The 17,473-nt window shown below is 31.7% G+C and overlaps 1 protein-coding gene across 1 annotated transcript in view; it reads left to right on the forward strand.

Annotated features, from left to right (window-relative positions):
* The first annotated feature begins 1,212 nt into the window (after positions 1-1,212).
* Positions 1,213-17,473, forward strand: part of LOC140665471 (lachesin) — a 100,360-nt gene continuing 84,099 nt past the window's right edge. The window contains exon 1 of the mRNA XM_072891643.1: positions 1,213-1,644. The gene's annotated coding sequence lies outside the window, so the exon portion shown is untranslated. The remainder of the gene's footprint in view (positions 1,645-17,473) is intronic.

A 17,473-nucleotide genomic window follows, 5' to 3' on the forward strand; every position in this document is an offset into this window, starting at 1 on the left:
AACGATTTGTTTTTTATGTACACATTATTATATTTTATCCTATAAATATCTCAGGTTGGTTTTCTGATATAAATATTTATAAGACGTTAGAGAGACATATAGAAGTACATCGGAAATGGATTGAGAATTAAATTTTATTATACTTTAATATGATTGCATTTACCTTCAAAAATATGTACATCGATTTATCGAATAAAATATATATATATATAAAAAAAAAAAAAAAAAAAGATAATACATGATAAGAGATACTATATATAGGACAGTGCGAACATAAGCGATGAGCGAAATATCGATTAACTACATAGGTATATTGGCTGATTCCAACTTGAATTTCAACTTTTCGCGGCAGTAAAGCCACAAAAGTAGAATTTTCCAAGAAAGTTGAAGAGAGACCAGGGCGAGGGCGAGAGAGAGAGAGAGAGAGAGAGAGAGAGAGAGAGAGAGAGAGAGAGAGAGAGAGAGAGAGAGAGAGTGAGAAAGAGGGGGGAGGAAGAGGAAGAAAAAAACGCGTTGTCACCTTCTTGCGCGTCTTTTTCGTCGACGAGCGTGTCGGCGGGCAACGTACCACTCGTAATAAACGATAAAGGGAAATAAAAGTGGCTTTACGCAACAAAGAAGGGAAAACCAATGCGACCAGCGACGAAAGAAGGATAGACGTGGGTGCGCGACATCGTGGTTGCGAGCAAGAGCGGGGGCGGGAGAGGAGGGAGAGAGGAAGGGAGGGAAGGAGTGAAGCGCGTCGGCGTGTGTACCAGTCCGTTTCCAACGACACGATGTGCTTCCCTATGCTTTTTGTTTTAATTTCCTAGAGGCCACCAGCTCCCCATTTCGCTCCCCTACTCTTCTCCCTTCTCGCGTTCCCCCTTTTTTTTTCCTCTCCCGAACGTGTCCCCCTATCCTCCGTCACTGTTCGCCGTTTCTCCCTCGTGGGAGCTCCGCGAAATGTACCACGGTGGTTTTCAGCACTGTGGATGCTGCTAGGTATATATCCTCATGCTCCCTCTCCTACATCTCTCCCTGCTCTCTCCGCCGTCGGCTTTCCTCTCCATCCTCCCACACCGTTTCCACCGCGCCCTGCCTCTCGCTTTCTCTTCCTCTCTCTTTCCTTTCCCTCCTACGCGTTTATCCCTTCTCCGCGACGAGTTCTCTCTCATGCCGCCACCCCTCCGCCACGGAGTAAAGGGCTGAGCCGGCCAGTGCAATTCCCGACGAGATCGGCGTCGAGTCTACGCTCCTAGTCGGCGATCGCGCGTCCATCTCCGACGCTTCTCGCGCACATCTCTTTTTTTTATCTCGAAACGTATCTCGAAGAATCTTCCCAAAACGGGTTATCGCTGTTTTAATTAAATCGACGATGTGACAATTTAAAATATTACCGGGATCCTTCGGAGCCGAGGGGGGTGGGTAGGGATTAATAAAGAAGTGAAAAACTGATATGGACGAAAAGTGATACGACGGAGTGGACACAGAATATATATTTATTTATATATATATATATATATCTAGGAACACGGAATATAAACTGACGATCCGGAATTCCGGAAGAGATTAATCACCGCGATGTCAACACCGTGCGGCGTTCGCTACGGCGCGCGGAACCGCGATCCAGCGATCCGATCCAGTGATGTCGTGCCGCGACACGTAAGTCTCCCACGCGACGCACGCGTCACGACAGATCCTCGGAGGAGGACTCTGCGAGAATTCGGTGGTCGCGTTGCGGTCTCGTATTGATCGGATTCACATTGTGGATCGTAGATGACGGAGTAGATCCTGTGCTGCGGGTTAGGGTAGTTCCCCGACCGCCCTTTCCCCCTCATCAGGTTATTTTCGGCGCCCGGGTTATTTTGACAGACAGGTTATTCGACGCACGAATATCGTTATCTTGAGGGAACAGCACATCCTGAGATTTTTCCACAATGAAATTTTTACAGCGTAATTCCATTCCCGTCATTCTTGCTAATTGAACACGCCTCCTGATCGACCGATCGGCCGAATCCGCTTAACTCGCGAATCCGGGATAATCTTTTTTTTTTTTTTATGCGGAATCCTTAGCGACTGTCGTTCGCTAGTACGGATGCGCCCGCCTCCGGCGATTAATTAAAATAATCCCTTGGCGCGCCCACCGCGCGTAAATTATTACACGGTAGTGCCAGGCGTGTCCGAGAAGTTCTAGGACTGAATGAATGAAACGGAGAATCAGAGCGGACAGGGAATGTAGATTGATATTGGCACGAATGTCAATCAATTGTTTCCAGATTAATTTTTCTCGGATTATATTCGACCAATTGCCAAACAATAATTATCGCCATTTTGTTAAATTAATCTCCAGATGAATATAAAATTGCGTTACTTAATTTCAATTCAACGTTATTTAATTTCTCTGTCGCGTTATATATCGAATGCTATTGTGCAGGTGACGTTGTCACTGTGACGCTTTTCGTGAAAAATCCTTTGTTTGAGAGTGTTCTTTATACTCTCGTACAAGCTTGATTTTTTAACATATCTTATAACTGAGGTTGAAAGAAGTATCAAAAAGAAATATTAGTTTAACATATGTTAATGTTGTCACAAGCTACAAATTGAGCTTCTACAAAGGGATTCGTAATGTATTATTCAAAATTACCGATACAAATAAGTTTAAAATAACTCGAAAAAAATTATTTACGAAAATGTGAGAAAAAAGATTGTATGTTTTTATAAAACGTACAACATAATAGTTAATTAGTTAGACTAAAGATTTACAAAAGCAATTTAGTAGATTGAATATAGTTTAATATTACCTTTTAATATTACCTTTTTCTGATATTTTCATAAACAAGTTTTTATTCAAATTATTTTTGTTCTTAATTTCATTTCGTTTGTTTGTGTTGATAATGTTTAGTAAACAAACATAAATTACAAAGAAATGAAAAACTGATAATAATATTGAAAACCTAAATTACTCTAAATAAAATAATTATACTAATAATACGAATCTCTTTTTTGTCTGAATTCTTTAATAGATGTTATTATATAAATTTGATTATATTATTATATAAATTTGATAGATTGCAAATTAGTCAAATGTAAGTTAAATGTCAAATCAAGTCAAATATAAAATAATAACTGTAATAACTAAATAAACTGTTACATAGCTATGTAGAATAAAAAGAACAAAGACATGTTAGCGCAGGATATTTATATAAATTCCTTGAGATTTTACCATCGCGTTTGTAGCAATCAATAACTGTGCATTACATTCTTTCGGTGAAAGATTTTCAATGTTCTATCCAGAAGTCTTGAAACTTTTATTGGACACACCTTGCAATCCGTCTGACATGGACGTCCGTCGTTACAACACGTTGCATTTCTAACGGATGCCTGGAGGAACGTTGCTAGATTATATTAATTGATTCTCGAGGTAGACGAGCTCTCTTTCTGATTTACATGCGAAGATAGTCTGATTTCTTCCGGCGACATTTTATTTCACTTTCTTGCGGTACATTGAAATATGCATGATAGAATTGGATCGAATACTTTGACATTTATATTCGACTAAAAGTATTTCATATTGAACGTATTCAGGTACTTGAGAAATAACTTGGAATTTGTTATCAAGTAATATCTAAAAGAGAATATTGCTGTTTTATATATTAAATTTCATATATTTAAATCAGGAAAAAACCACGTCTTATTATTATTGTTATATGTTGTACAAACGAATGCATGAATAAAATTATATATAACTTACGATCGTTCTGTTATCACGATATTGCATCTAGAAAATATTTTTTATAGACATTTATATATCGCAAATATCTTAATATTTACTATTTTTTCTATATTACTAAATCTAAAGTCGATAGATTCTTTGTTCAATTTTATTTAATTTTTTAAAAATAACAGAATTTCAATATTTTTGACGTTTTAATACCAAGATATTTAAAATATTTAAAAGATATGAAAAAAGTGAGTTAAAAGATTGTGGAATAGTATTTCATCAAATTTCGAGTTTAAACAACAAGTTTAATCAAGGAATATATATCTAAAAATCAATAAAACTGTACACAATACAGATATAAGAAATATATGTGTAGCGAATGAGCAAATTCTTTATCACAGAGAAACTTGATTTTTAATATCACACATCCATCATGTGGATTGCGTCGCGTATCCGTTTGCTCTTGTCGTGATGAGTTCCAGCTAATCTTTCAGGCGTATTAATTGAATCTCGTCGCGAATTCGAATCAGCCTAGTTATCATTAATTTAGGACGTACTTGAAGCTGTGGAAAATATTCCTCTCACTTCTCCGATTCCTGCTTGTTATATCGTTCACGTGAGCATTTAATTGCGTACGTTTGTCTTCGAAACATCGCTACAGACACGAAATTCAGCCGTTCGTTGAGGTGTACTAACAAGATTTTGTCGTAGATCAGGATAGACTGGATCGCATTAATTCACGCGAAGCCTGTAAGCCATGAAAGACGTTGCCGCATTTCCCGTCTTTTCCTAGTTCAAATTTTTGCAAAGATTTATGGGAGATATCTGTTAGATAGATTTATTGAACAGCGTAATTATATATTGTTGTTCTTTAAAATTAGTTTATTTTTTAAGTATATATATTATTTCTTTTATTAATTATATTATATATCTTTTTTTATAAGTGTACGGTTGAATCGAAATAAACTTTTAATTTTTTAACTCGCTGAAGTCGAAATAAAATTTTATATTTTATATTTAAAACGATGAGAATTTTCGACATTTAATATTAATACCTTCGCAACGAGAATTTTTGGATTGTCAAAATATCAGAAATTATTTGTAAACATTCCACATTTAAAGTAGTTACTTGCTAGTACTTCGTAATCAAGTTATCCATTACACTCTTTCGTAAAGAGAATATTTAATGCTAGAAATGTTACATGTTTACATTACAAACAAATTCTACACAGGATTGCTGTTTGATGGTAAAGACATACGGGGAACTACAGTAAATGTGTTTAATTATTCATTCATTCATCTGCGACTGCTATAATTAAATTATTATTTTAAGCAACTTTTTTAATTTTAGCATTTCCATGGAAATAACAAACGGCTCGTTTTACGTAACAAGCATATTTGCGACTCTTGGAAAATCCTTTACTGTAACGCGCTCTCGCCAAATTTCGTTCTAGAAATATGACCATCGTACGACCGTAACACGGTACTCTCTGCACACACTTTACTCCGACGAATTATTTTCTAACCCCCATAAAAGTTGCACGTAAGTCCTCCCCAGGGTTGTGTAAGTTTTTCCACGTTACCGGGTCATGTCGTCATATTCACCTCTATGTTGAGTCTTTTAATAATTACTTCGGTTGGATTTGAACTGATCCTCACGACGTGCAACATTCTATATTTGAGCGCGTTAATAATTCCAGCGAATCAAGATAAAACTGACATCTTCTTTTATTTTCTGCGCCTTATTCTACCGAACGTGTGCCCATTCCGTATGCACGACTATGTGCGGATTATTCCGTTTCTCGTGCATGTAGGACATATAGGAACTCTCTATACACAGTTAGTTCCTTTTTAATTGAATTCCTTGTATAGCTAGCTGTCTCTTCCTTAAGTAATATTAAGTTTTAAATTTTTGCATAGTAATATATGAAAAATAAATATGTTTAAATTTATACAATATAATAGTAAAAAAAAAAATTATAATGTTTGAAAAAGAAGAGACTAATTCTTCATATGTATATAAAAAAAGACTATTATTTTACAACAATTAAAATAATATTATGTTCTCTTATATATATCGTTAAAAATATATTTATATATCAATTTGTATATCCAATACGTCTGTTTTATTTTTTTTAAATCTTATGTCTATATATTTTTAATGAAAATTTTTATTGTGCAAATTGTTATATTGTAAATATCTTTACTTTTTAAAATTTCTAAATAATATTTCGTATTATCTTTGGTCATAAACGTTAAAATGACTATTATGCAAAGGATATGTTTTCATAATGTTATTAAAATAATCTCACTCAAACGTATGAGGCGCTAATTCTTATCTCTTATTAACATTCACATATGCATGCAATTTACACGTATATATTTTTATTTCTTTTGGAGGAATAGAGGAGAAAAAAAAAAAAGGAATTTGCGATTCAGATATTGGGCATTCTCTTATTTCCGCTTAAAATCCACTTGATATAAAAAACCGACCCAAGAGTGGATTTAATCCGAGTTATAAATTTCCGGCCATGGAGGGCGTCCAAGTTATCTTGAATAATCAGGTACGGGGTTAATGAAGGAGGTAATTTCGAGGCGTAATTTGCGAGCTACGAAATGTTGTAGATGATTCGTTTGGTGGAAGAAGTAGAGTTGGAATATTGAAAAAGCGAAACGAATAAAATGATTATTCTAAGCAAGCGTGAATATTTCGACAGTGAATCAATCGAGGGTATGGGTGGAAAGAATGAGCCTAACTCGATAATCTTACTTTCCGGTAATATAAGCAAAAGCGAAGAAGCGTTTTAAACAATCACGAATTGGATACGATTCTTTTCCAAAGTTCTTCAAGAGATCGTTAGATAAAAGCGTGAGCTTTTCCAAGTAAGCGTGAACGTGTAGCTTATCGTATTCCAATAAAAACTAATGAAATATAACGAAAAATTCTCTTGCCATTTTTACCTCTGTTATCAAATTCTATTGCAATTTTTTTCTTACATTTATCTACATACTTTTTATTGTTTATTTTCCAGCTTTTGTATTATTACAGATTCTTTTGTATTATTATTTTTTACATGAGATATCACAATATTTATATTTATATCCGAATATGACAAGTACGATTGGAATTTATATATTCAATATATTTTATATATATCGTTGACAAATTCCACACAAGAATTGAATTTTGAATAAAAATAAAAGCTTTAATTTTACAATAAAAAGATAGTATTTTATATTTTTAATTTTTACGAAAAAAATAATTTATTTTTTAATTAATGTCGTCATTTTCAACAAAATTATTAAAGATTAAAACATAAATTTCTAAAATTATAAACTTTGACAATTTCTATTAATGTTGTATAATGTTTTATTATACTATATATTTTATTTGTATATAATTATACATTTAAAAAGATACAATTAAAGTACAATTTAAATAATGATAAAAATAAAACTCAGACGCGATCAGATCTGAAATAAATAATAACATTAACGCGCAAATTTATTTTTAAGGTTACTAAAATAATCATAAAACTCAGACGCGACTAAATCTTAAATAGCTAAAATGATTTAAAATATTTTGCTGGAATAACTTGAAATGACACTCGGAACTTTTGGAGGACTCTTATATTCGGCCATGTCAGCATTAATATTGACATTTTGTGTGCTCTCTCTCTCTCTTTCTCTCTCTCTCTCTCTCTCTCTCTCGTTTTCATAGAAAGTAATAATAACCTGTGACGGCGTCGTAAAAATGGACGAGCAATTACATCGGAGAGAAAAAGAATTTCGCGGAGAAATTTCACTTCTGTTGTTTCTTGCGTCTCCTGTATTTCTCTTCGCTCGTGAAGCGCTCTTTTCCGACGCGCGAACCAGAAAAAGCGGCACAAGAGGGTTTGGTTACATCGTATTTTACAAGATTACGCGCCATAACCGGACAGGTCGCTGACATCGAAAAAAGTTGGTTAAGAAAAACGCAAATAGGAACGAGGGAAGAGTACGCGATGATGGGAGTTGATTAATCCTGCATCTTGGCGCTAGATAAATGCTAATTTGTCGGGACTTTTTTATTTCTTCGTTATCCACTCCTCGCGCGAGTCGGGGATTGAAAAACTTCGACATTCAGCACCAAAGAAAGTTGTCACTCGAGAAGCGATTAGTGACAGGGATCGAACGGAGAAGAGGTGTATCGGCATGAGGGGCAGGAAAGGGGAGACAATTAAATGCCAATAATTGCGGCGATTACCAACCGATAAATCGCCATTATCGACAACTTCATTTAACGCGTTAATTTCTCCAGTATTGAATGCAACATGCGGTTACGATTCGTAAATGATTATTTTAATTGTACAATATTGCGTTTCCCCGGGCTAATTGTTCGCTATTCAAAGTGATAATATAGAACACCAAACATTGCGTTCATAGTGGGAGTAACAGAGAGAAAGGAAAAGAAGAGAGACGAGGAAATAGGTCGAATAGTTTAATATTTGCATAGGCGGTTGTAAAAGATAAAAGCGAATAGTCAGCTACAAAAGAAAGCGCTACCCCTTCTGCGGTCGACAACAGAGTGCAGAGTTTCTTACATTATAAAAGAGTCTGATTTTGTTTGAACCAACTCCAATTTTAATCGCGTACGATTTTCGCGAAACTATGCCATGGATATGTGTCCACCCACAATTCTTTCATAAACAGTAGATTAAAGGTGTACAATACCAGTGTCGGAGGCATAATCTCTTCGTAAGAAGAAAAGCACAATGCACCGATGGAAAATGTCACTGCCTGTTTGTCGAAGTTATTTTCCCAGAGGATCGCACGCGACCAGATCTCAACAATTTTCTACTATTCTCTTTTTTTTATTTTTTGTTTTTGTTTTCTTTATCGGATATGTTTCGGTTGGCCGCGCGAACAATTGCGTCGCACAGAGATTCTCAATCCTTGTAAACGATAAACTTTTTAGTCGCGCAAACGTCTACAAGGGTCGGATAATTTAATCAATTTTATCCCAACAAAACAATTGCAACAATACTTTGAGGGAAAGTACGGAGAGACGTAAGAAAAATATTTGTAATGTTCTTTCTATCGCTTTCTTCTTTCCCAAGACATTTTAAAGTTTAGAAATTGATCTAACGTTAAAAAATTAATGTATCAAATGAAAACATAGGAAAAAGTCATATATAGAAAAGAAGTGATCGTTGAGCGCTTCACAGAAAACCCAATTCCCAGTGATCGTTAAACGAAATCAAATATATAACTTAACGAAGTATACTCGCACCGATAGAATTGGGAAGCACTGATGTAACGTATGCTTTTTGTGTGCCCGTTGGTTTGTACATTTTATCGCCTTTAGTGGTGCGATATTTTCTATGTTCTATATGCGAAGAGCCGCAATCTCTTACGCATACACACAGTCGCGTGTACATATAATCTTTACGGTATATATTTTTGTTTATCTAGTATTATCTTTTCGATATTAAGTGCAAGTTAAATGTGCTCAGATTTTTCTCGAACGTTCATAATTGTAAGCAAAAAATTATAATTATCTGCTCTTTAAATATATAAGGTTTCGGTTTATATTAAAGCTTCTTTTTAATCAAATAATTATTTCAGATATTCAGATAAAAATTATGAATCCGGATTTGAAATCCGGATATTCGGGATCAAGAATCCGATCTGAGATCCGGATTTGTCGTAAAATCTGGTTTGTCGGATTCTTCAATTTTATGATAATGAATTTACATCTATGTATATATATATATATATATATATATATATATACATACTTACACTGTAAAAGATTGTGATCAATAGAGAGCTGTCTCGTTGAGAAACATTTGAATATTAGTTATCCTTAAAAAGTTAATAAAAAGATAAAAAAGACGTCAAATGTCGAAAAACCAATTATTACAAAAAATAATGTTATTATACAAAAACCCAGTTTATTACTGTAAAAAATTATTCTTTCAAAAATAATGATATTAATAAATTACGCCAATTGAAATAAAACGAACTTACACTAAAGTAAAATGTAAAAACTTGGCATGCCCGAGTTGCATTAAAATATATTATCTGATTTATATTGTTTAATATTTCATATTATTTGCATCATTTACATAATGTATGTGATATATATATATATATATATATATATATATATATACCACATACATTATATATAATCAACATATCAGATAATACAAAATAATATATACAGGGTGTCTCATAACTAATGAGCCAAGGCTCATGAGTGGGTAGAGTACAGTGAATTAAACAAAAAAGTATTAAGTCATTTTGCGATTTTCGCAATAATTATTAAAATATTAATTAAAAACGCTTAGCGAACAATATTATACATATCTACAAGATGTCCGATAATAATCGCTCCAACTCTCTAGGGCAGATAGAGCAGATCAAACTAAACATAAAAGTCCTGTATCATTTTGCGATTAGCGCAATATTTATTGAATTATTAATTAAAAATGGGTATGCGCTATATGCGGCGCGCGCTCATACGCTGAGCGGTTTTAATTAATATTTTAATAATTATTGCGAAAATCGCAAAATAGTCTAATACTTTTTTGTTCAGTCTACTGTACTCTATCCGTTCACGAGCGTTGGCTCGTTAGTTATGAGACACCCTGTATAATTTAAAATAATAAACAAAATATTATTAGGAAAAATATGAAAATAATTTACACTATATATTCACAAAATGTATATGTCTTATAATACGATCCATATACGCCAAGTTTTTATTCTTTGCTTTGAAATAAGTTTGTTAAATTTATAATTAATTTTTTATTTTCTCTAGAATGATAAAAAATAATATTTTTCTTTAGAATGATAAAAAATAATATTTTTGTTTACAAATTTGATTAAGTTAAACAGGAAAATTAATATGAATATTTTTGTAACATTTATTAGTATGTACTTAAGAATTAAGAAATTATACATATAATTAAATCTTTTGAGAAAATTATTGTGAATAAAAATTCTTAAATCTTCTGTAAATAAAAAAAATTGGAAAACTTTTTTCTAAGCTAAGTAAAGATTGTCATAGTAGAGACTCCGTGGAAACTATTTTTGAAACAAAAAAATATGTTTTACTTTTTTATAAATAAGAGTTTATTTATTTAATTATACCGTAAACTACTTTTTGATTTAAAAATATTTATTACTTATCCTTAGATTAGTTTCGAATAATGCAATTCTTATTCTTTTTATATGTCGTTTATCAATCCTTGAGTTCGAACGTCCAAAAAAAAAGTATCGACTTTACGCTCTAAAATATCCAAATATATAATAAAAACTCGTAAGAATCAATAATGCCGAGGGATATTGAATTTCTTTCAAATATTTAATTTCAAATATCACTATTTACCCAATATACATAAACAGATCGTTAAAATTGATCACACAATATTATTGTGAATATCCTAGAAGTTTATAAATTCTTTCAAATTTGAATCCTTATTAATTGTCAAATCTCACAGCTGTCAAATTTTATCAAATCTCAAAACTGTTAGCGTAATTTTATAACGAATGCCTTAACTGACCTTAATTGTTACACCGTTCTGCGCAAATGCATTAATTTTAGTTGATGACGTCGATGTTTCTTAAACATAAATTTTCATATTGGAACTTTGCATCGTATATTCTGTTTATAGACTATACTTAGAGCAAAAGTAAAGATATTTTTGTAATATAAAACAAACTCAAGTTTTCTCGATTAAATTGATTAAAACTTAATTGAAACTTTGATCGGTTCAGCCGTTATTGAGGACCGATAATCCAAGATGGTCTCAACTAGTCGATTCGCGTATATAATATACATGGAATGCTTGAACTTGGCGCCAAACACTACCATGTCTCTTGATAATTAATTGAATTAGCATAATTCTGACGTAGCAAAATAGCCTACTTAGTCTTATAATTTGTCTAATAATACGAGAAACTGAATTTTCGAATTGGTCATGAATTTAGATCTCAAATCTAACTGTTAGAGCCACTTACATAAATCTATCAAATCCGACTTATCAAATACGGATGTTTGAATTCGTGCATCTCTCAAACTCAAAGATCTAGATTTATAATTCTCTCAATTCACATTATACCATTTGAAGCGAAGAGAATCGTTAAATTTTCTAGAAATGTGAATACATTTTTATTGAGAAAGTGAAAATATTTTCATATTTACAAACAAGATTTTTATTTGTTTTTATGTATATAAAATAATTGATTAAATATCTCTATTATCGCGCTTTTTATTCTTTATTTAGTTTGATAATAAACTTTCTAGCTAGAATGACATGTTCGATATTTACAATAAAATTATATACGCGTTATGCTACGTTTGTTATTTTTCTTGTTGACAAGTAGATATTGTCTTGTCATTATTGGACAATTTATGAAATATCCTTTTATCGTTAAACTCTCTAGAGATTTGTTTGTCCATCATTCAATATTATTAACAAAATGTATTTAAGGTTTAACGAAATGTTTAAAATAAATAACAAAGCAAATTTTGCAAATATTTCTTGCTTTAGATTTACGTACATAAAATTGGAAATTATTTTTCAGTTATAATCATTAATGAAGATGAATCATGTAGTTATTTTGCTTTAGTTACAATTTATATTTTATCTTACTAAAACATTACAAGCGTATACTTCGATTTATCACAATTTATCACAGATTTATGCGTGTATATCATATTTGAATTTTTTATATATTGTATGCCGATTAATATGCATCAATATGATACACCGTTTTACATTTTATAATAGCTAATATTTCATATAAATATATATATGTGTGTGTATGTGGGTGCGTATGTGTGTATGTATATATATATATATATATATATATTTTTTTTTTTCAATTTATATTAATATAAAAAATAATAATATAATATATTTATATTTATATATTTCTAATTTATACATTTAATATATAATTTTATAGTTTTTGATCTATACGTGATAAAATTCCATATAAACCAGTAAAAACAATACAATCAATTAAAAGTAAAAAATTGAAAGTGAAAACAATAATTTAAATAACTTATAATTTAATTAACATACTAAAATAAGAAACATTTCTCATTAATATAACTTTACATATGCATACTTATGTACATACATATAGACACAGGCTTATTCACACACACACACTCACACACACACACACACACACACACACACACACACACACATGCATGTACCAACAAATGACTCTGTAATGCATTTTTGTATTTTTTCTTTCTCTGTCATATCTTTAACCCGCTTATTTCTCTTTCCCTTCTCTCTTTCTCTCCTCTCTCTCTCTCTCTCTCTCTCTCTCTCTCTCTCTTACTCACTCATTCACTCACTTAGTCTCATCTCTCTTATCTCCTTTCGTCTCCTCTTTTTTTCCTTTTTTCTCCTTTTCTTCTCTCTCTCTCTCTCTCTCTCTCTCTCTCTCTCTCTCTCTCTCTCTCTCTCTCTCTCCTCTCTTTTTCTCTTTCTTTCTTCTTTGCTTCCCGTTTTTGCTTTCTTTTTCTTCTCTTTTCCTTTCTTAAAAAAGATATCTTTATGATCATAAAAAATTTTTGATAAATTAAATACATAAAAGTATGTAATGTTTTTGCACATACACACACACACACACACATTACATAGAAATATAATCGAGAAATGCAATTGTTCAAGGGATATAATAAAATGTAATCATCACGGTGCACTGCTTGTGATAAAACGAGGTGCATTATCGAGCTATCACTTATATCTGACCAACCACACTTTCGTTGCATATACACAGCGCGCCACATTACTCTTTACTGCGCACATTTTAGCACCTAACTCCGTTATCAAGGCCAATCCGTTTGAAACTTTAATGGCACCTTAAAAGCACAACGTTTTATACCGCGATTAAATATATGCATTAAATGTATGCATATTTCTAATTTGTTCGCTTCTATTATTATTTGCTCATTGTCAGTATTATCATTTCTATGACGAATAAATAAAACAGGATACGATCAGAGAAGAAAGATCGATTTCACGAATGTACATTTTATCGTTTAACTCGTGCTGCAAAGGATTTCATTATTGTTAACAGCATTTTCAGTGTTTACCATTGACATAGACACAAGAACACGCCTAGTCTGTCTGTGAGATAGATCGAATGTCCCCGTTGATTGCTTCCTTCAGTTTCCCCGGTGTTCCACGATGATCAATGATACTGTCGATAATGATGAACGACGTATCAGAACCGCATTTTTCCGTCGTCGGCTTCCTCTTGAAACACGATCGAAATTTCATACGCCGTTTGAAAGAAGGGAAAGATTTGTAAGTGTCTCGTAAGATTTTTCGATAAAACTTCATTTGTACATCTAAACTTTGTACTTAATTTTCACGAAGAGATTTTATCGTTAACCGATGAATTATGAATTGATTGGTTCGTTAAATATTATTGAAAGATAATTTTTTAGTGAAACGCGAGTACATTTTTTACCGAAAAATATGAAACATCTCAGTTAAAACAATTTCGTTGCTGTACGTTGTCCTGTACTCTGGCATGTTAGGCAATTTAATCTCGTGTTCCCGCAATTTTTAGTTTTTGCACCGATCACGTGTTGATTTTGGTCCACGCTTGGTTTTGCAATTTTCGCAAAATTCCATTGCAGAGACACTAGGATAAAAAAAAAAAAAGGATGAAGAGTTCTACGATGCAGCAAGCAAAATACAGTTTATGGCAATTTTGATAACAGCCTCTCTTGTAGATTTAATCTTTATACGCGACTCGGCAAGAGATTGCCTGAACAAAAGGAGAACATATCGAAGTCTCTAATGGAAAAAATAAGCGCACTGACAACATATACAGCATTCTTTTCTATAAAGCTTTCAAGCGAGATAATAGTGCCAAGAAAAGCGGGGGAGTTAAGCGACACGTAAACAAGTTACACACCACGGTAACATTTTTTTGCGCTACCGGAAGTTCCAAGAGGCAGGAGAGTGGAGCCTCTCTCTCTCTCTCTCAGTTGTACCTATTCTATAATATATCAAATGTATCATACATTTTTCTTATCACTTCTTCAATGTGTTCTCAATATATAGAGTTGCCTCAGGATAGTCTTTAGCATTTTCTGGCTACATGAATAACGCAGAAAATGCTCCTTCGATATCAACCTTCATTGATATTTTTTATTGCAAAACGCTATAAACAAGATCTAGATGCATAAGTAACAATAAGTGATAAATAAAATAAGTGATTTCTGATTTTCATGTTGTATACAGTATATTTACATATTTACACATTAAAATTACTCATTGTGCGCACAATTATTCTTAGGTAATAACCGTAGTAACGACATTATGAGAATTATTAAAACGCGCACAATGGATAATTGGCCGGAATGCTCGCATAAAGTAATGCGAATTTATCTTGCCATGGCTAATGACGTTTATGTAGCGCATTATATTCTTCGCTGAACTAAGTGCAATGTACTGTATAAATTAGTGATTATATTCGTGCATGTTTTAAATTATCTTTTAGGTATATCCTTTTTTTAATTCGCCATTATTTATCGAAAAATGCGCTACATGATTATCAATATATTTTTTGTTCTTCTCAAGTTGAATTTATTATGCAAATTATATGTTATCTTGCTTATTTATATATTTTCTATGTTCTAATTTACACATTTTTTCATTTTAATTTGTTTTGCATTTATATTTGCATTTGTTATATTTGTCTTATTGTTAAATTATGCATTACGTAATCTCAAGTTTTATTTGTTCTCTTTTTTATATACAAAGTTTAATAAAATCTATCTACATTAACTTATCTTTTATAATATTCCGCTTATTTTATGTATTTTACATACTTTTAATTAAGATTTTTTTGGTTAATATTTTATTTTATATTTTTATTTATACACACATATACGTACAAATATATACATATATATATTCGTATTGTACTTTATTCCCTCATATTTCGAATATTTAGCTCAAAGCTATTCATTATCGCTGAATAAGAAGATTTACTTTATTCTTTGTTAATAACAAAAAAATTGATAAAAACACAACATTGAAACAAAAAGGACTGTCCTGCGATCTTACAAACATTTCTATTTTTTTATTCGATTATTAGGTTATGGAAACTTTTTCACGTAAAAGGTAAAAAATTTTGGCAGCGGATATTTTGAAAGTTTCGTCGTCACAGAGTCTCTATTTCTATGTTTATCTCAGTTTTGGTCTCTTTCTCGATTTTTTTTCTGCATTGTTGGTTGCGACCTTTTGTTTAATTTCTGTTCTTCTAGTCGAGATTTTTGCCAATTAAATTACCAGTTCCCCATTGTTGAATTCCACGAAAGCATGACAATATAAGTATTAACAATAGGATTAGTCAATTCGCGAGAAACGAGTGGAAATTAAACGTGGTATCGAGTTTTCTGGCTTTTGATTTGCTAGGAAACCTCGTTTTTTTGGTACCAACATTTTTCGCTCTCTGAAAACCTCGCGTATGAAGCGTTTCACGTTGAGGTCAACGGTACATATGTGGAAGGCTCGATAATCGGGTGCTGCGCGTGGTAAAATTTTTTATCAAAAGCATCTTTTTAACAAGATCCCAAAACGTTTCTCTTCTACATGCATTTTTAACATCTATCTACGCCCGTTTACCTCGCGCTAATTACATATTTTTCTACATTAACACTTTTCCAGCTGGATCATTTTAAAGGAATTTTCACCTGAAATACGATAATTTACACTTGACATATCTGTGAAATTAGTTGACCCCTGTTTTTGTTCCAAAACATTATAATGGATCGTCTTTTCGTTATATTATATTATAGAAATAACAATTGCATTTTATGTATTTATATTGTGTTATATTTATATTAGTATATATTTTTGTTCTACATAAAACGAGACATTCTTGATATATAATGATTGAAAATGTGCAAATATAATACAATTTGAATTTGTAACAAAATTCGAAATAATACAATATATGAAAATTACTTGTGAATGTTATTAGTAATAACAATATAATTTCCAAACAATTTTTAAACAAAATAAATCCATTTTATAAATTTTTAAAATCCATAATACATATTTGCCATATTAATTTTTGATAAAATTTAGTGCACAGTTGCGTAAAATTTATTTTACTTTTAGTTTTATTTAAACATATAAATATACGCATGTTTGATGAAGTTAAAATATTAACTTTATCACGCGCCTTTTTATAAAATATTACAATCTTGCTTGATTTTTGTGTACGTTTTTATCGTGTTTATATTACAATTTCAGTTGACATTTAATTTTACAATAAACGATTATGACAAACTTTTGTAGAGATAGCGACGTGATATTTTTTAATAAATAAATTAGAAACAAAATTGGAAAAATTGTCACAATGTTTAGGCCTTATCATATAAAAGTTTTAATTTGTAATTTATAAAAATGTTTTAATTAAAAGTTGGAACAATTATTTTTATACAGGAGGAACAAAAGTTCCACATTAACGCTAACGTTAATGTTAACTATAAACTATTAATATGTAGATACATCAGTTTCTGCATAATACATGTCGATTTTTAAAAAATGTTAACGCGTAACATTTGCGACAAATTATGCACATATATAATATGAGCCGATATCCAGTGCATAATGAGATCGTGTAATATGAATGAATATTAGACATCAAGAATACAGGTTTTCAATTGATTACTTTTGCATACATTATACAGCTTTACAAGCTTCAACATAATTGATAGTATGGTGG

Source organism: Anoplolepis gracilipes, chromosome 1 (genome assembly GCF_047496725.1).
Source record: "Anoplolepis gracilipes chromosome 1, ASM4749672v1, whole genome shotgun sequence".
Classification (NCBI taxonomy): domain Eukaryota; kingdom Metazoa; phylum Arthropoda; class Insecta; order Hymenoptera; family Formicidae; genus Anoplolepis; species Anoplolepis gracilipes.